General features: G+C 42.3%; 1 pseudogene; it reads right to left on the bottom strand.

Annotated features, from left to right (window-relative positions):
- Positions 1–214: 214 nt before the first annotated feature.
- LOC123486101 overlaps positions 215–27972 on the bottom strand; it is a 71188-nt pseudogene continuing 43430 nt past the window's right edge.

The raw sequence follows: 27972 nt of genomic DNA, 5'->3' as shown, positions 1-27972 counted from the left end.
AAGAACGGCGCAGTACACCGAAGGTGGTAGGGGATTCTGGTTGATAGAATCAGTTTGGAGTCATTCAAATTCGTTAAGATATGATTAGCTTGAGGTATGTCAGGAATGTTGCTGTTAGTTTTATCATGGGAGGCATATCGATCAAAAAACCGACTAATCAATCAATATTTCAATACAAGGCCAGACAATATAGTATATCAACTGGAAAGAGTACTGTAGCTAGTGTTGTTTTATAATCGTATAATACAGCAGGGCAGTAATAGCCAGACATCAAGAGAGAGACATACTGAGCAAATTAGTTTTAAACTAAAATAATTCATATGGCGCCAGATAAAACATTGTAATCTCAGAATTGTGAACATTCATAAAGTTTGACCAAAAAAAATCACTATGTATTTTCAGAAATAGTGGACACTTTCAGGGTAGATCAATAACATCAGTCATAGTAGTTGGCACGTTTCTTTAAGACAAATTGTGAAACAATCAGAATCAATCAAATCCGTAATTTACAATAACCATTCAAAAAGACATAGTGGTTTAGAAGTTAGTATGGCCAATAACCATTCATAAAAACTTGTACCTTAGAGGTTTATAAGTTAATATGGCATGTTAAGTAAGTGTACATTTTGTGTTGAAGACCATGTTACTAATTATATTTTGTAAACAAGTTGTATCTAATTAGCGCAAATACAATCTCAAATAAAACAGCTGAGGAAATGTATGTCTTCTAGAACCTAATATGTCCCCAATGATAAAATCAAATACTGAAATTACCCGTTTTCAAATGTATCTTAATTATTAAAATCTAAGATTGTGATAGCCATAAAAAAGAATAAATTACTTTGTCTACAGCTGTCATATTAAAACCCTGTAAAATGTTACACCATACAACCAGCTCCACTTCTTAACTGACAGGTGGCCATTTGAAAATACCTTAAAAAAAAGAAACGTTTTTTTTCCAAGTTTAGTCTTGATTCACGTGAAGTGTACATTTTTTGTCTAGAAGGGATGCAGCTTTTTTCAGAATTGACTTTTCGTAGCAGGTTTAGAATAATTAATGTAGCAGGTTAGGATAATTGGGTTAAGGTTAGGAAAAGAATTAACATAAATTCTAACTTTTTACATCAATTTAACAAAAGCTGTATCCCATCTAGACATGACCATTGACTAGCGCCTCTTTTCTAGGTAGTGGTTGTGGGTGCAGAAGTGTCGAAGCCCAGGATTGGTTGAAGTATCACTGTCAGTCAGTGTCGTAGCCCAGGATTGGTTGAAGTATCACTGTCAGTCAGTGTCGTAGCCCAGGATTGGCCCCAGCCAGCGTTCCACCTCTGACACTGGCATCTCTTTCCTCCCAGCATAGTCCTCCACCTGTGGTAACATGACATACCACACATTAACATGACATACCACACATTAACATGACATACCACACATTAACATGACATACCACACATTAACATGACATACCACACATTAACATGTCATACCACACATTAACATGTCATACCACACATTAACAAGACATACCACACATTAACATGAGATACCACACATTAACATGACATACCACACATTAACATGACATACCACACATTAACAAGACATACCACACATTAACATGAGATACCACACATTAACATGACATACCACACATTAACATGACATACCACACATTAACATGACATAGCACACATTAACATGACATACCACACATTAACAACATTAACATAATGTCAAGACATGACATACCACACATTAACATAATGTCAAGACATGACATACCATACATTAACATAATGTCAAGACATGACATACCACACATTAACATCATTAACATGATGTCAAGACATGACATACCACACATTAACAACATGAACGTAATGTCAGGACATACCACACATTAACAACATGAACGTAATGTCAGGACATACCACACATTAACAACATGAACGTAATGTCATGACATACCACACATTAACAACATGAACGTAATGTCAGGACATGACATACCACACATTAACATCATGAACGTAATGTCAGGACATGACATACCACACATTAACAACATGAACATAATGTCAGGACATGACATACCACACATTAACAACATTAACATAATGTCAGGACATGACATCCCACACATTAACAACATGAACGTAATGTCATGACATACCACACATTAACAACATGAACGTAATGTCATGACATACCACACATTAACAACATTAACATAATGTCAGGACATGACATACCACACATTAACAACATGAACGTAATGTCAGGACATGACATACCACACATTAACAACATGAACGTAATGTCAGGACATGACATACCACACATTAACAACATTAACATCATGTCATGACATACCACACATTAACAACATGAACGTAATGTCAGGACATGACATACCACACATTAACAACATGAACATAATGTCAAGACATGACATACCACACATTAACAACATGAACGTAATGTCAAGACATACCACACATTAACAACATGAACGTAATGTCAAGACATGACATACCACACATTAACAACATTAACATAATGTCATGACATACCACACATTAACAACATGAACGTAATGTCATGACATACCACACATTAACAACATTAACATCATGTCAAGACATGACATACCACACATTAACAACATTAACATAATGTCAGGACATGACATACCACACATTAACAACATGAACGTAATGTCAGGACATGACATACCACACATCAACAACATTAACATCATGTCAAGACATGACATACCACACATTAACAACATTAACATAATGTCAGGACATGACATACCACACATTAACAACATGAATGTAATGTCAGGACATGACATACCACACATTAACAACATTAACATAATGTCAGGACATGACATACCACACATTAACAACATTAACATCATGTCATGACATACCACACATTAACAACATTAACATAATGTCAGGACATGACATACCACACATTAACAACATTAACATAATGTCAGGACATGACATACCACACATTAACAACATTAACATAATGTCAGGACATGACATACCACACATTAACTACATGAACGTAATGTCAGGACATGACATACCACACATTAACAACATTAACATCATGTCAAGACATGACATACCACACATTAACAACATTAACATCATGTCAGGACATGACATACCACACATTAACAACATTAACATCATGTCAAGACATGACATACCACACATTAACAACATTAACATCATGTCAAGACATACCACACATTAACAACATGAACGTAATGTCAGGACATACCACACATTAACAACATGAACATAATGTCATGACATACCACACATGAACAACATGAACGTAATGTCATGACATACCACACATTAACATCATGAACGTAATGTCAGGACATGACATACCACACATTAACATCATGAACGTAATGTCAGGACATACCACACATTAACATCATGAACGTAATGTCAGGACATGACATACCACACATTAACATCATGAACGTAATGTCAGGACATGACATACCACACATTAACATCATGAACGTAATGTCAGGACATGACATACCACACATTAACAACATTAACAACATGAACGTAATGTCAGGACATCCCACACATTAACAACATGAACGTAATGTCATGACATACCACACATTAACAACATGAACGTAATGTCAGGACATACCACACATTAACAACATGAATGTAATGTCAGGACATGACATACCACACATTAACATCATGAACGTAATGTCATGACATACCACACATTAACAACATGAACATAATGTCATGACATACCACACATTAACAACATGAACGTAATGTCATGACATACCACACATTAACAACATGAACGTAATGTCAAGACATACCACACATTAACAACATGGACGTAATGTCATGACATACCACACATTAACAACATGAACGTAATGTCAGGACATACCACACATTAACAACATGAACGTAATGTCAGGACATACCACACATTAACAACATGAACATAATGTCATGACATACCACACATGAACAACATGAACGTAATGTCAGGACATACCACACATTAACAACATGAACATAATGTCATGACATACCACACATGAACAACATGAACGTAATGTCATGACATACCACACATTAACATCATGAACGTAATGTCAGGACATGACATACCACACATTAACATCATGAACGTAATGTCAGGACATACCACACATTAACATCATGAACGTAATGTCAGGACATGACATACCACACATTAACATCATGAACGTAATGTCAGGACATGACATACCACACATTAACATCATGAACGTAATGTCAGGACATGACATACCACACATTAACAACATTAACAACATGAACGTAATGTCAGGACATCCCACACATTAACAACATGAACGTAATGTCATGACATACCACACATTAACAGCATGAACGTAATGTCAGGACATACCACACATTAACAACATGAATGTAATGTCAGGACATGACATACCACACATTAACATCATGAACGTAATGTCATGACATACCACACATTAACATCATGAACGTAATGTCATGACATACCACACATTAACAACATGAACGTAATGTCATGACATACCACACATTAACAACATGAACGTAATGTCAAGACATACCACACATTAACAACATGGACGTAATGTCATGACATACCACACATTAACAACATGAACGTAATGTCAGGACATACCACACATTAACAACATGAACGTAATGTCAGGACATACCACACATTAACAACATGAACGTAATGTCAGGACATCCCACACATTAACAACATGAACGTAATGTCATGACATACCACACATTAACAACATGAACGTAATGTCATGACATACCACACATTAACAACATGAACGTAATGTCAGGACATGAAATACCACACATTAACAACATGAACATAATGTCAGGACATGACATACCACACATTAACAACATTAACGTAATGTCATGACATACCACACATTAACAACATGAACGTAATGTCAAGACATCCCACACATTAACAACATGAACGTAATGTCAGGACATGACATACCACACATTAACAACATGAACATAATGTCAGGACATGACATACCACACATTAACAACATTAACGTAATGTCATGACATACCACACATTAACAACATTAACGTAATGTCATGACATACCACACATTAACAACATGAACGTAATGTCATGACATACCACACATTAACATGAACGTAATGTCATGACATACCACACATTAACAACATGAACGTAATGTCAAGACATACCACACATTAACAACATGAACGTAATGTCATGACATACCACACATTAACAACATGAACGTAATGTCATGACATACCACACATTAACAACATGAACGTAATGTCAGGACATACCACACATTAACAACATGAACGTAATGTCAGGACATCCCACACATTAACAACATGAACGTAATGTCATGACATACCACACATTAACAACATGAACGTAATGTCATGACATACCACACATTAACAACATGAACATAATGTCAGGACATGACATACCACACATTAACAACATTAACGTAATGTCATGACATACCACACATTAACAACATGAACGTAATGTCAGGACATACCACACATTAACAACATGAACGTAATGTCAGGACATCCCACACATTAACAACATGAACATAATGTCAGGACATGACATACCACACATTAACAACATTAACGTAATGTCATGACATACCACACATTAACAACATGAACGTAATGTCAGGACATACCACACATTAACAACATGAACATAATGTCAGGACATACCACACATTAACAACATGAACATAATGTCAGGACATGACATACCACACATTAACAACATGAACGTAATGTCAGGACATGACATACCACACATTAACAACATGAACGTAATGTCAGGACATGACATACCACACATTAACAACATTAACATCATGTCATGACATACCACACATTAACAACATGAACGTAATGTCAGGACATGACATACCACACATTAACAACATGAACATAATGTCAAGACATGACATACCACACATTAACAACATGAACGTAATGTCAAGACATACCACACATTAACAACATTAACGTAATGTCAAGACATACCACACATTAACAACATGAACGTAATGTCAAGACATGACATACCACACATTAACAACATTAACATAATGTCATGACATACCACACATTAACAACATGAACGTAATGTCATGACATACCACACATTAACATCATGTCAAGACATGACATACCACACATTAACAACATTAACATAATGTCAGGACATGACATACCACACATTAACAACATGAACGTAATGTCAGGACATGACATACCACACATCAACAACATTAACATCATGTCAAGACATGACATACCACACATTAACAACATTAACATAATGTCAGGACATGACATACCACACATTAACAACATGAATGTAATGTCAGGACATGACATACCACACATTAACAACATTAACATAATGTCAGGACATGACATACCACACATTAACAACATTAACATCATGTCATGACATACCACACATTAACAACATTAACATAATGTCAGGACATGACATACCACACATTAACAACATTAACATAATGTCAGGACATGACATACCACACATTAACAACATTAACATAATGTCAGGACATGACATACCACACATTAACTACATGAACGTAATGTCAGGACATGACATACCACACATTAACAACATTAACATCATGTCAAGACATGACATACCACACATTAACAACATTAACATCATGTCAAGACATGACATACCACACATTAACAACATTAACATCATGTCAAGACATACCACACATTAACAACATGAACGTAATGTCAGGACATACCACACATTAACAACATGAACATAATGTCATGACATACCACACATGAACAACATGAACGTAATGTCATGACATACCACACATTAACATCATGAACGTAATGTCAGGACATGACATACCACACATTAACATCATGAACGTAATGTCAGGACATACCACACATTAACATCATGAACGTAATGTCAGGACATGACATACCACACATTAACATCATGAACGTAATGTCAGGACATGACATACCACACATTAACATCATGAACGTAATGTCAGGACATGACATACCACACATTAACAACATTAACAACATGAACGTAATGTCAGGACATCCCACACATTAACAACATGAACGTAATGTCATGACATACCACACATTAAGAACATGAACGTAATGTCAGGACATACCACACATTAACAACATGAATGTAATGTCAGGACATGACATACCACACATTAACATCATGAACGTAATGTCATGACATACCACACATTAACATCATGAACGTAATGTCATGACATACCACACATTAACAACATGAACGTAATGTCATGACATACCACACATTAACAACATGAACGTAATGTCAAGACATACCACACATTAACAACATGGACGTAATGTCATGACATACCACACATTAACAACATGAACGTAATGTCAGGACATACCACACATTAACAACATGAACGTAATGTCAGGACATACCACACATTAACAACATGAACATAATGTCATGACATACCACACATGAACAACATGAACGTAATGTCATGACATACCACACATTAACATCATGAACGTAATGTCAGGACATGACATACCACACATTAACATCATGAACGTAATGTCAGGACATACCACACATTAACATCATGAACGTAATGTCAGGACATGACATACCACACATTAACATCATGAACGTAATGTCAGGACATGACATACCACACATTAACATCATGAACGTAATGTCAGGACACGACATACCACACATTAACAACATTAACAACATGAACGTAATGTCAGGACATCCCACACATTAACAACATGAACGTAATGTCATGACATACCACACATTAACAACATGAACGTAATGTCAGGACATACCACACATTAACAACATGAATGTAATGTCAGGACATGACATACCACACATTAACATCATGAACGTAATGTCATGACATACCACACATTAACATCATGAACGTAATGTCATGACATACCACACATTAACAACATGAACGTAATGTCATGACATACCACACATTAACAACATGAACGTAATGTCAAGACATACCACACATTAACAACATGGACGTAATGTCATGACATACCACACATTAACAACATGAACGTAATGTCAGGACATACCACACATTAACAACATGAACGTAATGTCAGGACATACCACACATTAACAACATGAACATAATGTCATGACATACCACACATGAACAACATGAACGTAATGTCATGACATACCACACATTAACATCATGAACGTAATGTCAGGACATGACATACCACACATTAACATCATGAACGTAATGTCAGGACATACCACACATTAACATCATGAACGTAATGTCAGGACATACCACACATTAACAACATGAACGTAATGTCAGGACATCCCACACATTAACAACATGAACGTAATGTCATGACATACCACACATTAACAACATGAACGTAATGTCATGACATACCACACATTAACAACATGAACGTAATGTCAGGACATGAAATACCACACATTAACAACATGAACATAATGTCAGGACATGACATACCACACATTAACAACATTAACGTAATGTCATGACATACCACACATTAACAACATGAACGTAATGTCAAGACATCCCACACATTAACAACATGAACGTAATGTCAGGACATGACATACCACACATTAACAACATGAACATAATGTCAGGACATGACATACCACACATTAACAACATTAACGTAATGTCATGACATACCACACATTAACAACATGAACGTAATGTCATGACATACCACACATTAACAACATGAACGTAATGTCATGACATACCACACATTAACAACATGAACGTAATGTCATGACATACCACACATTAACAACATGAACGTAATGTCAAGACATACCACACATTAACAACATGAACGTAATGTCATGACATACCACACATTAACAACATGAACGTAATGTCATGACATACCACACATTAACAACATGAACGTAATGTCAGGACATACCACACATTAACAACATGAACGTAATGTCAGGACATCCCACACATTAACAACATGAACGTAATGTCATGACATACCACACATTAACAACATGAACGTAATGTCATGACATACCACACATTAACAACATGAACATAATGTCAGGACATGACATACCACACATTAACAACATTAACGTAATGTCATGACATACCACACATTAACAACATGAACGTAATGTCAGGACATACCACACATTAACAACATGAACGTAATGTCAGGACATCCCACACATTAACAACATGAACATAATGTCAGGACATGACATACCACACATTAACAACATTAACGTAATGTCATGACATACCACACATTAACAACATGAACGTAATGTCAGGACATACCACACATTAACAACATGAACATAATGTCAGGACATACCACACATTAACAACATGAACATAATGTCATGACATGACATACCACACATTAACAACATGAACGTAATGTCAGGACATACCACACATTAACAACATGAACGTAATGTCATGACATACCACACATTAACAACATGAACGTAATGTCAGGACATGACATACCACACATTAACAACATGAACGTAATGTCATGACATACCACACATTAACAACATGAACGTAATGTCAAGACATACCACACATTAACAACATGAACGTAATGTCATGACATACCACACATTAACAACATGAACGTAATGTCATGACATACCACACATTAACAACATGAACGTAATGTCATGACATACCACACATTAACAACATGAACGTAATGTCAAGACATACCACACATTAACAACATGAACGTAATGTCATGACATACCACACATTAACAACATGAACGTAATGTCAGGACATGACATACCACACATTAACAACATGAACGTAATGTCAGGACATGACATACCACACATTAACAACATGAACGTAATGTCAGGACATACCACACATTAACAACATGAACGTAATGTCAGGACATACCACACATTAACAACATTAACATAATGTCAGGACATACCACACATTAACAACATGAACGTAATGTCAGGACATACCACACATTAACAACATGAACGTAATGTCAGGACATCCCACACATTAACAACATTAACGTAATGTCATGACATACTACACATTAACAACATGAACGTAATGTCATGACATACCACACATTAACAACATGAACGTAATGTCATGACATCCCTAGTATGTGATGAGACTAGTGCAGACCTGCCAACCTTGAATCATTTTTATGAGTACCACTTTAGCGCGGCGGAGGCATCCCCGACCCTCACGACGGCGCGTAGCGACACCCACACGGCTCAAATCACAGACAAATGAACCTTTTATGGCCTGATAATGATGTTGGCAGAAGACTGCCTCAGTACGAAGGGTAGGCAATAGCCTGATCGGTTCTTGGTAACTGGCTGCTCTTCACTAGCTAACTAGAAATACATTTAAAATGTACCAAATCAGGGCTCTCCCTTGGATTTTCTGACAAGGCGGTGGTGATGTAGGGCGGCAGGTAGCTTAGTGGGTAAGAGCGTTGTGCCAGTAACCGAAAGGTCGATGGTTCTAATCCCCGAGCCGACTAGGTGAAAAATCTGTCGATGTGCCCTTAAGCAAGGCACTTAACCCTAATTGCTCCTGTAAGTCGCTCTGGATAACAGCGTCTGCTAAATGACTAAAATGTAAATGTAAATGTAGGTCTCTGGTTGGGTAGGGGGGAGGTCCGGACGGGGACAGCCAACTTCCCCCTCAGTAAGTTGGAGCATTTAGCATTTTTTTTTAAACCTGTAACTGCCATTTCCTGAAACCTAGAGTCTTAAATGATAATCAAACAACGTAGCCAACACAGCAGTCTGGCGTTTGATCTCAACTACCGGATGCAACATATTAGTGTAGCAGTCTGGCGTTTGATCTCAACTACCGGATGCAACATATTAGTGTAGCAGTCTGGCGTTTGATCTCAACTACCGGATGCAACATATTAGTGTAGCAGTCTGGCGTTTGATCTCAACTACCGGATGCAACATATTAGTGTAGCAGTCTGGCGTTTGATCTCAACTACCGGATGCAACATATTAGTGTAGCAGTCTGGCGTTTGATCTCAACTACCGGATGCAACATATTAGTGTAGCAGTCTGGCGTTTGATCTCAACTACCGGATGCAACATATTAGTGTAGCTTACTGTAGGATATTTGGAAGATGAAACAACTGAACTAGGGGCTATATGAGCTTGTTTCAGATCTCCATTCCTGACCTCATCCATCAGGTCTCCATCCCTGACCTCATCCATCAGGTCTCCATCCCTGACCTCATCCATCAGGTCTCCATCCCTGACCTCATCCATCAGGTCTCCATCCCTGACCTCATCCATCAGGTCTCCATCCCTGACCTCATCCATCAGGTCTCCATCCCTGACCTCATCCATCAGGTCGGACTACTAGGGCTACCATTCATTGGTGAACTGACTATTACCACATCATTAGCAGTAGGCTTGGGCAGTATACCGTATATACCGTATACCCGGGGGATTTGGAAATAGCCACGGGATGGTTTTTCCCAATACAGTCAATACCGTTGAAACTATTTATTTGAAGTTTTTTTTTTTTAATACATTTTAATATTTGTAGCTACTTTTTAAGTAAATACCTGCAGTCGACTTGTGCAATACATTAGGAGATAAAGAACAGTGCGTTCTTCATTTCACCTGTCACACTATTATGAAGTTTACGGTAATCCCCAGTCACACTATTATGAAGCTTACGGTAATCCCCAGTCACACTATTATGAAGCTTACGGTAATCCCCAGTCACACTATTATGAAGTTTACGGTAATCCCCAGTCACACTATTATGAAGCTTACGGTAATCCCCAGTCACACTATTATGAAGTTTACGGTAATCCCCAGTCACACTATTATGAAGTTTACGGTAATCCCCAGTCACACTATTATGAAGTTTACGGTAATCCCCAGTCACACTATTATGAAGTTTACGGTAATCCCCCAGTCACACTATTATGAAGCTTACGGTAATCCCCAGTCACATGGTGTTTGTTTACAAGCACACAATGAGGAGATACCGGAGCCTTGGGAGTCACTCCCTGTTGTGCAGCATGGGTCAGGTGATCTAATCACAGGATGGAATTCACAACTAAATGTTTGCCAGCTAGATATCTTATAACTATTAAGTTAACTGTCTACAATGTCCTAAATGCTCTGCAGTTGTATATTCGGTTTGCTAATTTAGTAGCAAGTTAGCCATCTAGCTAAGTGGTTAGCTTCTTCCAAAATCAAGCATTCGCTTAGTAAACAGCAGAGAATCCCCTCCTGGATCAACAGCCTTGCTGGCTAATATTTGTTTTGTGCGTGCAGCAAACTGTGAGTAGCATTTTTCAGTTACTTGTATAGTTTAGGTCAGAAACTGTCCAAAATGTTCGCAATGCGCTCGTTAGCATTTAGTTAGCATTCTCTATGAGATTTTACATGTACTTGTTAGTATTGCTAACCTTCGGATTACAGTGTCATTAGGGTTTGAAAACAGCGGCCCTTGTGTTCAGTGCCGGTATTACCGAATATCCCGGGATTGGCAGAAGGTCGGTATGAAGGTATGACAATCTGGATACCGTCCAAGCTTAAATTAGCAGCCTACTGTTGATATACAGTTATATCAAGAGGACAGATCCAGAACTGATTCGTTAACATAGGCCTGCTAACCTTTAACAGTCTAACATAACTTTCTGTGAAGGACGGTATTAGCAGAACATCTCTCTCTCCGCCATGTCTGTTTTCCGCACAGCGACGCTGGAGATTTGTCCTCCGATTGGCTCAGCTCCAACTTCCCGACGGTTGAGTCAAAAACCACAATGCGTATTTTAGGGTAGTTTTTCATACCGGCTTACTACGAGCTCAAAATGCGTGCAGGTTGGCAGGTCTGCTAGTGATCTGATTTGATTTAGTGAGGCCCTCTTTTAGTGTTAGATCCCACTGCTGACACCAAATCTTTAAAAAAGGTAGTGTGGTGAGGTGGCCCCAAGGGGGCGCCACACAGGGTATTTAATCAGTTACATTAAAACCCAATTTAATCTCATCTGAGCCTGTACCAGTACCTGTTCTTTGGTGATCTTTCCCACTGCGAAGTAGGTCGATTTGGGGTTAGAGAAGTACAGCCCAGAGACAGCAGCCGCTGGGGTCATGGCCAGAGACTCAGTCAACTTGATACCTGGAAAAACATCAGACGACATATTCATCAAAACCTCATTTAGAGACTTCCTCAAGCGGCTGGATTGGGGTAGCTATCAATAATAATAATAATAATAATAATAATAATAATAATAATATGCCATTTAGCAGATGCTTTCATCCAAAGCGACTTACAGTCATGCGTGCATACATTTTTGTGTATGGGTGGTCCCGGGGATCGAACCCACTACCTTGGCGTTACAAGCGCCGTGCTCTACCAGCTGAGCTACAGAGGACCAGGGTCATCAGTCATAAAAGACTACCAACACAGAAAGAAGTCTACGATGCAGAAACTACTCTACGGCCCCATCTCAACTAGGCCTTCATCTGCCCTGATAGGAAATGACAGGATCGGTGGAATCAATATGGTGGGCGCTCATCATTAGGCTGGCTTTCACCAAGGTCAGTTGTTTCCAAATCAGTGCAGATGGAAGGAGAGCCTACCTGTCCTCTCCTCCACTTGGCCCAGTGTCCACATGGCGCTCTTCTCCGTGTGGTCGGGTTGGGAGGGGTATCCTGCGGCTGGCCTGATGCCCTCGTAACGGATCCTGTGCATGTCCTGGGTCTGGAGGTCCTCCTCCACGCTATAGCCCCACAGCTCCCTACGCACCCTGGCATGGAGCTCCTCAGCAAACGCCTGGTGGAGGGGAGACACGGACCTTTTAGCTTCTCATGGACTCCAATGGCACTGTTCAGCTGGCCTATTAGTGGCTTCCTATTGGGCTGTAGTTATCAGTCTGTCGTGTCTGGCTTCCTATTGGGCTGTAGTTATCAGTCTGTCGTGTCTGGCTTCCTATTGGGCTGTAGTTATCAGTCTGTCGTGTCTGGCTTCCTATTGGGCTGTAGTTATCAGTCTGTCGTGTCTGGCTTCCTATTGGGCTGTAGTTATCAGTCTGTCGTGTCTGGCTTCCTATTGGGCTGTAGTTATCAGTCTGTCATGTATGGCTTCCTATTGGACTGTAGTTATCAGTCTGTCGTGTCTGGCTTCCTATTGGGCTGTAGTTATCAGTCTGTCGTGTCTGGCTTCCTATTGGGCTGTAGTTATCAGTCTGTCGTGTCTGGCTTCCTATTGGGCTGTAGTTATCAGTCTGTCGTGTCTGGCTTCCTATTGGGCTGTAGTTATCAGTCTGTCGTGTCTGGCTTCCTATTGGGCTGTAGTTATCAGTCTGTCGTGTCTGGCTTCCTATTGGGCTGTAGTTATCAGTCTGTCGTGTATGGCTTCCTATTGGGCTGTAGTTATCAGTCTGTCGTGTCTGGCTTCCTATTGGGCTGTAGTTATCAGTCTGTCGTGTATGGCTTCCTATTGGGCTGTAGTTATCAGTCTGTCGTGTATGGCTTCCTATTGGACTGTAGTTATCAGTCTGTCGTGTCTGGCTTCCTATTGGGCTGTAGTTATCAGTCTGTCGTGTATGGCTTCCTATTGGACTGTAGTTATCAGTCTGTCGTGTATGGCTTCCTATTGGGCTGTAGTTATCAGTCTGTCGTGTCTGGCTTCCTATTGGGCTGTAGTTATCAGTCTGTCGTGTATGGCTTCCCATTGGGCTGTAGTTATCAGTCTGTCGTGTCTGGCTTCCTATTGGGCTGTAGTTATCAGTCTGTCGTGTATGGCTTCCTATTGGGCTGTAGTTATCAGTCTGTCGTGTATGGCTTCCTATTGGGCTGTAGTTATCAGTCTGTCGTGTATGGCTTCCCATTGGGCTGTAGTTATCAGTCTGTCGTGTATGGCTTCCTATTGGGCTGTAGTTATCAGTCTGTCGTGTATGGCTTCCCATTGGGCTGTAGTTATCAGTCTGTCGTGTATGGCTTCCTATTGGACTGTAGTTATCAGTCTGTCGTGTATGGCTTCCCATTGGACTGTAGTTATCAGTCTGTCGTGTCTGGCTTCCCATTGGGCTGTAGTTATCAGTCTGTCGTGTCTGGCTTCCCATTGGGCTGTAGTTATCAGTCTGTCGTGTATGGCTTCCTATTGGGCTGTAGTTATCAGTCTGTCGTGTCTGGCTTCCTATTGGGCTGTAGTTATCAGTCTGTCGTGTATGGCTTCCTATTGGGCTGTAGTTATCAGTCTGTCGTGTCTGGCTTCCCATTGGGCTGTAGTTATCAGTCTGTCGTGTATGGCTTCCTATTGGGCTGTAGTTATCAGTCTGTCGTGTATGGCTTCCTATTGGGCTGTAGTTATCAGTCTGTCGTGTATGGCTTCCCATTGGGCTGTAGTTATCAGTCTGTCGTGTCTGGCTTCCCATTGGGCTGTAGTTATCAGTCTGTCGTGTATGGCTTCCTATTGGGCTGTAGTTATCAGTCTGTCGTGTATGGCTTCCTATTGGACTGTAGTTATCAGTCTGTCGTGTATGGCTTCCTATTGGGCTGTAGTTATCAGTCTGTCGTGTATGGCTTCCTATTGGGCTGTAGTTATCAGTCTGTCGTGTCTGGCTTCCTATTGGGCTGTAGTTATCAGTCTGTCGTGTATGGCTTCCTATTGGGCTGTAGTTATCAGTCTGTCGTGTATGGCTTCCCATTGGACTGTAGTTATCAGTCTGTCGTGTCTGGCTTCCCATTGGGCTGTAGTTATCAGTCTGTCGTGTCTGGCTTCCCATTGGGCTGTAGTTATCAGTCTGTCATGTATGGCTTCCTATTGGGCTGTAGTTATCAGTCTGTCGTGTCTGGCTTCCCATTGGGCTGTAGTTATCAGTCTGTCGTGTCTGGCTTCCTATTGGGCTGTAGTTATCAGTCTGTCATGTATGGCTTCCCATTGGGCTGTAGTTATCAGTCTGTCGTGTATGTATGCAACTATGACAGCATTGTGTTTTATTGGTGCCCAGTCTATACCTCCGCTATACCGGCGCTGTCACTAAATGTAAAAAGCTACTTTTCCCCCTTAGAGACACCGTGTGGTCACACCTCAGCCGTAGTGCCTTCAGAAAGTATTCAGACCCCTTTGACTTATTCCACTTTGTGGTTACAGAGTGAGTCCATGCAACTTATTATGTGGACTTGTTAAGCACATTGTTTCGTAGGTAATGGTGCAATGCTTCACCATCTGAAAGGGGGACGCAACGTGAGACCCAAAACCTCTTGCTGGCAGCAGCTGCATTGTGAATTCACCTGGAATTTTATGCATTTTTAACGGTAAATCAATTTATTTATTTTTTAAACGTTAAGAACATTTTTTTCTTCCATTTGTCAGTATATGCAGAGTCCATACTCAGACGAGCCTTTATGGCCCAAAGCCTTCACAGTCCAACCCCCCACCAGACGGTCAGCCAAAACGTATAAGTATTTAAGCACCTCCCGAGTGCCAACTGATCGTCCCTCCGCCGAGGTCCCAAAGCCTTGGATCCCTCAGCCAGACGCAGCCAAGCTTCGCCAGCGGTCAGAAAGCCTTCACCTCCCAGACGGTCAGCCAAAGCCTCCATTTGTCAGTATAGTGACAGAGTCCATACCTCAGCCAGACGGTCAGCCAAAGCCTTGACCATGATGCTGTTGTAGTCATCTCCCTGGGTCTCGAACTGTTTGCTCAGCTCCTCTGCTCCAAACACAGCTACAGCAAAGATCCCCACGTAGTCCGACACGCCGCTGCCTTTCGGGGCCACGAAATCAGACAGGCAGTAGTAAGGGTCTGAGCTGGCACTGTCCTTCTCTGCCTGGAAGACAAAAACACACAGTTATCCTACAACACATGCTTGTTTTTATTAGGGCTGACCCCATTTAGTGGACTGGTCCATTGTTTGGTCGATGGGCTGTTGGTCGACCAAGATTTCTTTAGACGAGCAGTAGCAAATTAAAAATATATATATATATGTACAAGACACCTGTCTGATTGGCTCCTGTCTGAGTGGACTGATCCATTGCGAAGGCCGTGGGGGGTGACACAGTCCATCAGTCTAAGACGTGCTACTGAACCTATATATGGGTATATTATGTAATGCAAGCAAGCATTTCGAGTGGCGTAGCGGTCTAAGGCACTGTAGCGGCGTGCATGAGGCGTCACTACAGATCCGGGTTTGATCCCGGGCTGTGTCGCGCGCCGGCCGCGACCGGGAGACCCATGAGGCGACGCACAATTGGCCCCAGCGTTGTCCGGGTTAGGGGAGGGTTTGGCCGGCTGTAGGGTCCTTGTCCCATCACGCTCTAGCGACTCCTTGTGGCGGGCCCGGGCGCATTCACGCTGACACGGTCGCCAGTTGTACGGTGTTTCCTCCGACACGTTGGCGCGGCAGGCTTCCGGGTTAAGCGAGCAGCGTGTCAAGAAGCAGTGCGGCTTGGCAGGGTTGTGTATCGGAGGACGCATGGCTCTCGACCTTCACCTCTCCCGAGTCCGTACGGGAGTTGCAGCGATGGTACAAGATTGTAACTACCAGTAAGATATATCGAAAAATTGTGGAGAAAAAGGGGTAAAAAGTTTTTTAAAAATTTGAAAGAAATAAAATAAAGCGACCAATGAATAATTAGCGTAAAAAATAAATAGGCTCTAAACCGTTCCATTTCACGAATGAATGCGACTGTTTTTAGTCTTTGCTGTAATAAAGGCTTTACAAAAAAATAAACGTTACAACAGACTCTCTGGTCCGCTTATACCGTATTCAGTGTTGTTTACGTTGTTCCAAACGGTCAGAAACATTATGCGGTAATATAACGGCACCTGTTTGGAACACATAATATGTAGCAGAGCTCCTCCTTACCTCGTCTACCTTCTGTTTCTTGATCTCCAGTATGAGTCGACTAGTCACATTTATCACACACATCCGACTTCCCCTTTACCTCCTGAGCAACCAGTAAACATCCCCCCCCCCACCCCCGTTTCCAGTTTGCTTCGCGTCCTCTGTATATCCATTTTGCTATCACGCCGCGTTACGGTGTTCTGAGTTTGTTATAACCAATTTATTGATGTGATTACGATACGCTATACGTCAGGCCCTATTGATCACGTGCATGCGATGCTTACATGTGTCACGTGAAGAGAGCAAAGGTCGAGGGAACGGGGAATGTTTTTCCTGAACAAATGAGGGGATTTCGGCAACAGAACTTTTCGGTCAATTATTGTTGCAGCTTCAGCGACCGACAGCGCTTACACTGTTGATGTGGTGGAGGAGAGAGAGAGACAACGGGGGAGAGAGGAGAAGAGAGAGGGAGGAGAAAGGGAGAGAAAAGAGGGAGAGAGACAACGGAGAGGAGAGAGAGAGACAACGATGCTAGTTTACACAGTCACTCCGTCAACAGCGCAGCCAATCAAATCAATTGTTGGTTGTACTCCTCTAGTCATCTGTGTCTTCATTATTTCATCAAACAGTTTAAAATGCTTAAAGCATCAGACAAGCATCAGTGAATATAGTTGATCTGATTAAAAATACACGTTTTAACATTTAGACCAATGGATTTGTGGAAAGAACAGATGACTCTCGGTCGACCAAGACTCTTAGTCGGAGACAGCCCTACTAGTTATTGTTGATTTATAAACGGAAAATGATCAGTCAGTCAGTCAGTCAGTCAGCCAGCCAGCGCAGACAGAGACAGACAGAGCCCGACCGACAGAGCGACAGAGGACAGACGACAGACCCACAGACAGACAGACAGACAGACAGACAGACAGAAGACAGACAGACAGAAACAGACAGACAGACAGACAAGACAGACAGACAGACAGACCCAGCCCACACACCTGAACTAACACACCTTGTTCCGAAATCTCCCCTGCTACTCACCTGTTGGCGTAGTCCGTAGAAGGTGGCGAGGGGCGTGGCGGAGCGAGGTGTGACGTCATGTTCATACACCTGGATGTCGTCTCCACACCTGGGCGGGCCAGAAGCCCACCAGGCCACGCCCCCCAGAGACCCTTATTATCGATCAGTCTGTTGAGGAGCCGCTGAGCGTCGTCAAACACCCTCCGAGCCTCGTCACCTGTACAGGTCCAATATCACATTATAACATTGCATTATTATCTATCAGTCAATCAACCACAGGTACAATATTATATTACACCTGTCAATCAACCACAGGTACAATATTATATTACACCTGTCAAATCAACCACAGGTACAATATTATATTCACCGTGTCAATCAACCACAGGTACAATATTATTTTACAACACTGCTGATGTGGGAAGGACTTTGAACTAAGAATTCCCAAGGGGAATAAAACTGACTGGTGCCATCTAAGAGTTCAGAGTTCACACATACATAAAGCTTCTGAATGATCTGAAGGAAAGGCAGGAATGCACCTTCCCATAGAAATACAATTAGAACACTAGAATGGCAATAGCATTACATGCATCTCTATGGCCTCTTAACGTACCCACGGTTTTGTCCTTGAAGATCTTGGGGTAGCCTCTGTTAGGGTACTTCCCTCTGAGCTGCCACACATCAAAGAAAGGCTTCCAGTCGATGTAGTCCACCAGCTTCCGCAGGTCATACCCCTCAAACACACGGGTACCCAGGAACTGAGGACACACTGAGATGGGGAGGGGGAGAGAGAGAGAGAGAGCGAGAGCAGAGGGAGAGAGAGAGAGAGCAGAGACAGGAGAGAGAGAGAGAGAGAGAGAGAGAGAGAGAGAGAGAGAGACAGAGACAGCAGAGAGACAGAGAGAGAGAGACAGACAGAGAGAGACAGAGAGAGAGAGAGAGAGACAGAGAGAGAGAGAGAGAGACAGAGAGAGAGAGAGAGAGGAGAGAGAGAGAAGGAGAGAGACAGAGAGAGAGAGAGAGAGAGAGAGAGCGGGAGAGAGAGAGAGAGAGAGAGAGAATCAGTCACCATAGTTAAGGTCTTTTCTATCAAAATATGACTGACCTACATACAGTGAGGGAAAAAAGTATTTGATCCCCTGCTGATTTTGTACGTTTGCCCACTGACAAAGACATGATCAGTCTATAATTTTTATGGTAGGTTTATTTGAACAGTGAGAGACAGAATAACAACAAAAAATCCAGAACAACGCATGTCAAAAATTGTATAAATTGATTTACTTTAATGAGGTGGTAAGTATTTGACCCCTCTGCAAAAACATGACTTAGTGCATTGGTGGCAAAACCCTTGTTGGCAATCACAGAGGTCGACGTTTCTTGTAGTTGGCCACAGGTTTACACACATCTCATAGGAGGGATTTTGTCCCACTCCTCTTGCAGATCTTCTCCAAGTCATTAAGGTTTCTCGAGGCTGACGTTTGGCAACTCAAACCTTCCCAGCCTCCCTCCACAGATTTTCTATGGGATTTAAGGTCTGGAGACTGGCTAGAAGCCATCCAGGACCTTAATGAGCCACACCTTTGTTGCTTTGGCCGTGTGTTTTGGGTCATTGTCTATGCTAGAATACCCATCCACGACCCATTTTGAATGCCCTGTGAGGGAAGGAGGTTCTCACCCAAAGATTTGACGGTACAGCACCGTCCATCATCCCTTTGATGCGGTGAAGTTGTCCTGTCCCCTTAGCAGAAAAACACCCCCAAAGCATATGTTTCCACCTCCATGTTTGTCGGTGTTCTTGGGGTCATAGGCAGCATTCCTCCTCCTCTCAAACACGTGAGTTGATTTGATGCCAAAGAGCTCGATTTGTATATGTGCTTTCTTGAGCAGGGGACCTTGCGCGCACACGGTGCGTGATTTCAGTCATTGATGGCGTAGTGTGTTGCCAATTGTTTTCTGCTTGGTGACTATGGTCCCAGCTGCCTTGAGATCATGACAAGATCCTCCGTGTAGTTCTGGGGCTGATTCCTCACCGTTCTCATGAAAGTCATTGCAACCACGAGGTGAGATCTTTACATGGAGCCCCAGGCCGAGGGATTGACAGTTATTTTTGTGTTACTTCCATTTGCGAATAATTTGAACTGTTGTCACCTTCTCTCACCAAGCTGCTTGACGATGGTCTTGTAGCCCATTCCAGCCTTGTGTAGGTCTAAAATCTTGTCCCTGACATCCTTGGAGAGCTCTTTGGTCTTGGCCATGGTGGAGAGTTTGTAATCTGATAAAGATTGATTACTTCCGCATGGACAGTTGTCTTTTCCTGTAACAAGCTGAGATTAGGAGCACTCCTTTAAGAGTGTGCTCCTAATCTCAGCTCGTCCTGTATAAAAGACACCTGGGTTGCATCTTTCTGATTGAGAGGGGTCAAAATACTTATTTCCCTCATTAAAATGCAAATCAATTTATATAAAAATTTTGATGCAATGTTCTGGATTTTTTTGCTGTTATTCTGTCTCACACTGTTCAAATAAACCTACCATTAAGTATAGACTACATCAAAGTCTTTGTCAGTGGCAAACGTTACAAAATCAGCAGGGGATCAAATACTTTTTCCCCCCTCACTGTAGGGTCTCATCTTCTGAATTACAACGACAAACCAGACAAATGACCACTGAAGCCTGGAGGACCTGTTGATCCCAGTCTATTAGTGTCTTACCTGGTTTGCCTCCTGAGAAGCGCCAGTCCACATGTAGTCCTTTCTCCTGGCCTGGGCTAGAGATGAAGCGTCTCCTGAGAACACAGACACACAGAGACACTTGCTCTAAACATCTCTCAGACAGCCCAGTCTGTTAGACTTAGAATTAACTCCTCCTTCCAGACTGTTCCAGAACAGACAGGACAGCATGTTAGACTAGAACAACTCCTCCCCTCCAGACTGTTCCAGAACAGGACAGCACAGTCTGTTGACTAGAACAACTCCTCCCCTCCAGACACAGACAGGACAGTCTGTTCCTACAAGAGAGTCTTGTATCAGCATCCAATAATACTACTCACTCAGAGTGTCGTAGGCCCAGTGGTTACGTGTGTGTGTTTGTCTTTTTCTGTGTGTGTGTGTGTGTGTGTGTGTGTGTTTCCTACCTTCAGAGAGTCGTAGTGGTCCTGTCTGATGCCTTTCGCATTCTTCTGTCGCTCTCAAAGAACTCCTCTTCACATTCTCATCTAGCAGCTGAGAGCACTAAAGGACGAGACAGGACAACATGGATGGGTCAGCTGACAGCACTACACAGAGACAGGACAACGTGGATGGTCAGCTGACAGCACCACACAGAGACAGGACAACATGGATGAACAGCTGACAGTACTCACAGAGACAGGACAAAAAAAATAATACAGTCAGCGGACAGCACTACACAGAGACAGGACAACGGGATGGTCAGCTGACAGCACTACACAGACCCAGGACAACATGGATGAACAGCTGACAGTGTCATACAGAGACAGGACAACATGGATGGTCAGCTGACAGCATCACACAGAGACAGGACAACATGGTTTAAGAAATAGATTCGCTTCCTAAATAGTACCTTTTCCCTAATAGTGCACTACTTTTGACCAGAACCTATACTTTTGTTGTGCAATTATGTAGGTAATAGGGTGCCTTTTTGGACGAATATAGAATACTTGTTTTGGCTCCAGTGTGAGAATCCTTGAAGGACTATTATTATAGCGTTAAGAGTAGAGTAGAGCTTGAAGCTGTGAGGGGTGCCATGATAACTGAGGGCTGAAGCTGAGAGGGTGCCATGATAACTGAGGGGGCGCATGGAGAGGGTGCCATCATTGTTGAGTAAGAAGCCGAGAGGGTGCCAGATAACTGAGGGTGTGAAGTGAGAGGGTGCCATCATTGCTGAGGGCGTGGGCTGGAGAGGGTGCCATGATAACTGAGGACGTGGAAGCGGAGAGGGTGCCATCACTGTTGATGGCGTGAAGCTGAGAAGGTTGCCATCACTGTTGATGGCGTCTTATGAAGCTGCCAACCAGGGCGTGAAGCGGAGAGGGTGCCATCACTGTTGATGGAGTGCAGCTGACAAGGCGCCATCACTGAGAATGGCTACTTTCATCTGGATGAGGAGGAAAATGTCCCTAACAGAGATGAACCAAACCCAATACAGGACTAATTAACATCTGGTGTATGAGCGGTTGACAACTATCTGGGGACTTCTCTGTTTCCTGACCACTACAAGTTTTGAGAGAGAATGACACAAGTAGGGGTCTTCACAAAGTTCACTGCTTCAATGTTTTTAGATATTTTTGTCAGATGTTACTATGGTATACTAAAGTATAATTACAAGCATTCCATAAGTGTAACCAATGGTGAACAGGCACCACCCTCCTTTTAAAGCTTCCAGTCTGTTATTAATATAAATAAATAATAATATGCCATTTAGCAGACGCTTTTATCCTAAAGCGACTTACAGTCGCGCGTGCATACATTTTTTTATGGGTGGTACCGACGAACCCACTACCTTGGCGTTACAAGCGCCGTGCTCTACCAGCTGAGCTACAGAGGACCACATGTGACCAGTTATTCTAACTCAATCAGCATGACAGAGTGATTCTCCAGCCTTGTCCTCGTCAACACTCTCACCTGTGTTAACAACAGAATCACTGACATGATGTCAGCTGGTCCTTTGTGGCAGGGCTGAAATGCAGTGGAAATGTTTTTTTGGGGGATTAAGTTCATTTTCATGGCAAAGAGGACTTTGCAATTAATTGTAATTAATCTGATCACTCTTCGTAACATTCTGAGTATATGCAAATTGCCATCATAAAAACTGAGGCAGCAAACTTTTGACCATGACTGTCAAATACATGAGTTACGAAAACTTTGAGTAAAGCCAGTGTGTCTATGTGCGGATGACAACATCTATACCCGTCAGTACTACAGCGATTAAAATGACTGCAACGCAATAACAACAATTATTATTATTATTATTATATTATATTATTATATTATTAACGAAGAGCTGCAGTTAGTTTCAGAAATGGGTGGCAAGGAATAAGTTTGTTCCTAAATATTTCTAAAACTAAAAGCATTGTATTTGGGACAAATCATTCACTTTAAACCCTAAACCTCAACTAAATCTCGTAATGAATATTGTGGAAATTGAGCAGTTGAGGAGAAAATGGCTCTTGCAGTAACCCTGGATTGTAAACTGTCATGGTCAAAACATATTGATACAACAGTAGCTAAGATGGGGAGAAGTCTGTCCATAATAAAGTGCTGCTCTGCCTTCTTAACAACACTATCAACAAAGGCCGAGTCCTACAGGCCCTAGTTTTGTCACACCTGGACTACTGTTCAGGGTCGTGCTGGTCTGGTGCCACAAAGAGGGACTTGGGGAAAATTGCAATTGGCTCAGGAACAGGGCAGCACAGCTGGCCCTTAAAAATACACAGGGAGCTAACATTATTTATTGCATGTCAATCTCCCCTGGCTCAAAGTGGAAGAGAGAGATTGAAATCATCACTACTTGTTTTTATAAGAAGTGTTGACAAGCTGAATGCACCAAGCTGTCTGTTTGAACTACTGGCACACAGCCTCGGATCCACCCATGCATACCCCACAAGACATTCCACCAGAGGTCTCTTCACGGTCCCCACGTCCAGAACAGACTATGGGAGGCTTACAGTACTACATAGAGCCACTGACTAAGCATGGAACTCTATTCCACATCAGGTAACTGATGCAAGCAGTAATCAGATTTATTTTTTTAACAGGTAAAAATACACCTTCTGGAACAACGGGGACTGTGAAGAGACACACACAAGGGTATAGACACATGGATACGCACACATTGTAATATTGTTGTATGGTGGTATTAAACATTTTGTATTGTAGATATGAGGTGATATAATAATGTTATATGATGTACTGTTTTTATATATTTTGTTTTATGTGTAATGTAAGTGCATTTCGCTACACCCGCAATAACATCTACTAAATATGTGTGTGTGACCAATAAAATTATATTTGATTTAATGATTTGGACCCCAGGAAGAGTAGCTGCTGCCTTGCAGGAACTACTGGGGATCCACAATAAACCCCAGGAAGAGTAGCTGCTGCCTTGGCAGGGGAACTAATGGGGATCCACAATAAACCCCAGGAAGAGTAGCTGCTGCCTTGGCAGGAACTAAATGGGGATCCATAATAAACCCCCAGGAAGAGTAGCTGCTGCCTTGGCGGAACTAATGGGATCCATAATAAACCCAGGAAGAGTAGCTGCTGCCTTGGCTTGAACTAATGGGGATCCATAATAAACCCCAGGAAGAGTAGCTGCTGCCTTGGCAGGAACTAATGGGGATCCATAATAAACCCCAGGAAGAATAGCTGCTGCCTTGGCGAGGAACCAATGGGGATCCATAATAAACCCCAGGAAGAGTAGCTGCTGCCTTGGCAGGAACTAATGGGGATCCATAATAAACCCCAGGAAGAGTAGCTGCTGCCTTGGCAGGAACTAATGGGGATCCATAATAAACCCAGGAAGAGAGTAGCTGCTGCCTTGGCAGGAACTAATGGGGATCCAGTAATAAACCCCAGGAAGAGTAGCTGCTGCCTTGAGCAGAACCAATGGGGATCCATAATAAACCCCAGGAAGAGTAGCTGCTACCTTGGCAGGAACTAATGGGGATCCATAATAAACCCCAGGAAGAGTAGCTGCTGCCTTGGCAGGAACTAATGGGGATCCATAATGTAAACACCAGGAAGAGTAGCTGCTGCCTTGGCAGGAACTAATGGGGATCCACAATGAAACCCCAGGAAGAGTAGCTGCTACCTTGGCAGGAACTAATGGGGATCCATAATAAACCCCCAGGAGAGAGTAGCTGCTGCCTTGGCGAACTAATGGGGATCCACAATAAACCCCCAGGAATAGTAGCTGCTGCCTTGGCAGGAACTAATGGGGATCCATAATAAACCCCAGGAAGAGTAGCTGCTGCCTTGTTTAAAACCAATGGGGATCCATAATGTCCCCCCAGGAAGAGTAGCTGCTGCGCTGGCGAAACCAATGGGGATCCATAATAAACCCCAGGAAGAGTAGCTGCTGCCTCAGCAGGAACTAATGGGGATCCATAATAAACCCCAGGAAGAGTAGCTGCTGCCTTGGCAGAACTAATGGGGATCCATAATAAACCCCAGGAAGAGTAGCTGCTGCCTCAGCAGGAACTAATGGGGATCCATAATAAACCCCAGGAAGAGTAGCCGCTGCCTTGGCAGGAACTATGGGGCTCCATAGACAAACCCCAGGAAGAGTAGCTGCTGCCTTGGCAGGAACTAATGGGATCCATAATAAACCCAGGAAGAGTAGCTGCTGCCTTGGCAGGAACTCTAATGGGGATCCATAATAAATACAAAATATAAATATGCTGCCCCTGTCTAGTGATAGGAAGGGTACAAAACCAAGAGATGGAGTGTCAACACGCTAGCCACATAGTAGGAAATAGGAATAGGATCCCAGTGGGATTTGAACCCACAACCTTGCTAGGGGCTGCACTGACTGAGGACCACGGTCTCTAGCGATAGGAGGTGAGCGTGTATAGTGTACGTACGTACCACCACCACACTCCTGGAGGCATCCAGAACGTGCACCACAGGACAGCTGTAGCGGGAGCGAAATCTTCACGGCCGTGTGGGTCCTGTTACACACGGAGGCTTCACATCAGGACATGGTAGAGAGTTGAAAGGTCATGGTAAAGCTAATGATGGCGTGTGTGTGTGTGTGTGTATCCTACTTTGGAGGTGGTTGCCCCTCCGATCAGCAGCGGGGTCTTCATCCCAAGCCGCTCCATCTCCTTGGCAACGTAGATCATCTCATCCAGCGAGGGCGTGATGAGGCCAGACAGACCGATGATGTCTGTAGGGGGCGGAGGAGGGATACACAGGAAGTTCAGCTGGGAGGGACTTCTTCCAAAAGAGTAGTTCACTCATTTCCACCTCTGATTTCAGTCCCAATCCTACTCCCAGATCTGTCTGTGGCGTATATAGCCAACTCCTACGGTTACTGTCACGACAAACAATCGACCATAGCAGTTGGCAGACAGCACAAACAGATCTGGGACCAGGTTATTCCTATTGATGAATAAGGATTAGGCTCCAAGCCAAGAATGACGCCAACATAAAAAAGGTATAAATGTGACACATAAAAGCCAGCAGAAAGCCGAGCTGCGGTACCGGTGCTGGAACTGTATAAAGCCATACGGTTAATGTTAACCCACCTGCTTTGCATTTGATGGCTTCCCTCAGTATCTTGTCAGCATGGAATCATGACCCCCAGATCTATCACTCTAGGAAACCGGAAACCGAAACAGGGGTTAGAACAAGGTTATGGGAGGTGGTACAGGAACATTCCCTAATCTTTCTTACTTTAACAAGGTTTCCATCCAAACCATTTCATAAGGATGAATTAACGGACCGCATGAAAAAAAAGTCACGACCGGGCTGATGGAAAGAGGACGATTCGGTACAATTTTATATAAATGCCGACAGACAATTTGTTGGATTCGACGTGGTGGTATCTTTTTTGTGTCGGTAAAATTAATTATTTGAGAAATGGGGTCGGTGGAAACGCCTTTACATATATTGATATAATAACCATCACATCAAGTAAACTTGGAGTCACTTCGATATGATGTTATCAGGCTACAGATTGAATACGTTATCGGCGAACTTCACAGGGTGGTGAAAGTTGCACGGTGATGAGCTTGATGCTCCTTTCCAATAAACATCGAGGGTCTTATTCTGGTGACATGAAGATCGGTGCTCCGACTGCCCAAAAAAAATCTAAGGTCTTATTCTGGTGACATGAAGATCGATGCTCGA

The sequence above is a fragment of the Coregonus clupeaformis genome, unplaced genomic scaffold, assembly GCF_020615455.1.
Source record: "Coregonus clupeaformis isolate EN_2021a unplaced genomic scaffold, ASM2061545v1 scaf1001, whole genome shotgun sequence".
Lineage (NCBI taxonomy): Eukaryota > Metazoa > Chordata > Actinopteri > Salmoniformes > Salmonidae > Coregonus > Coregonus clupeaformis.
The sequence above is the reverse complement of the archived record's forward strand: the minus strand, read 5'-3'. Positions and strand labels throughout refer to the sequence as shown.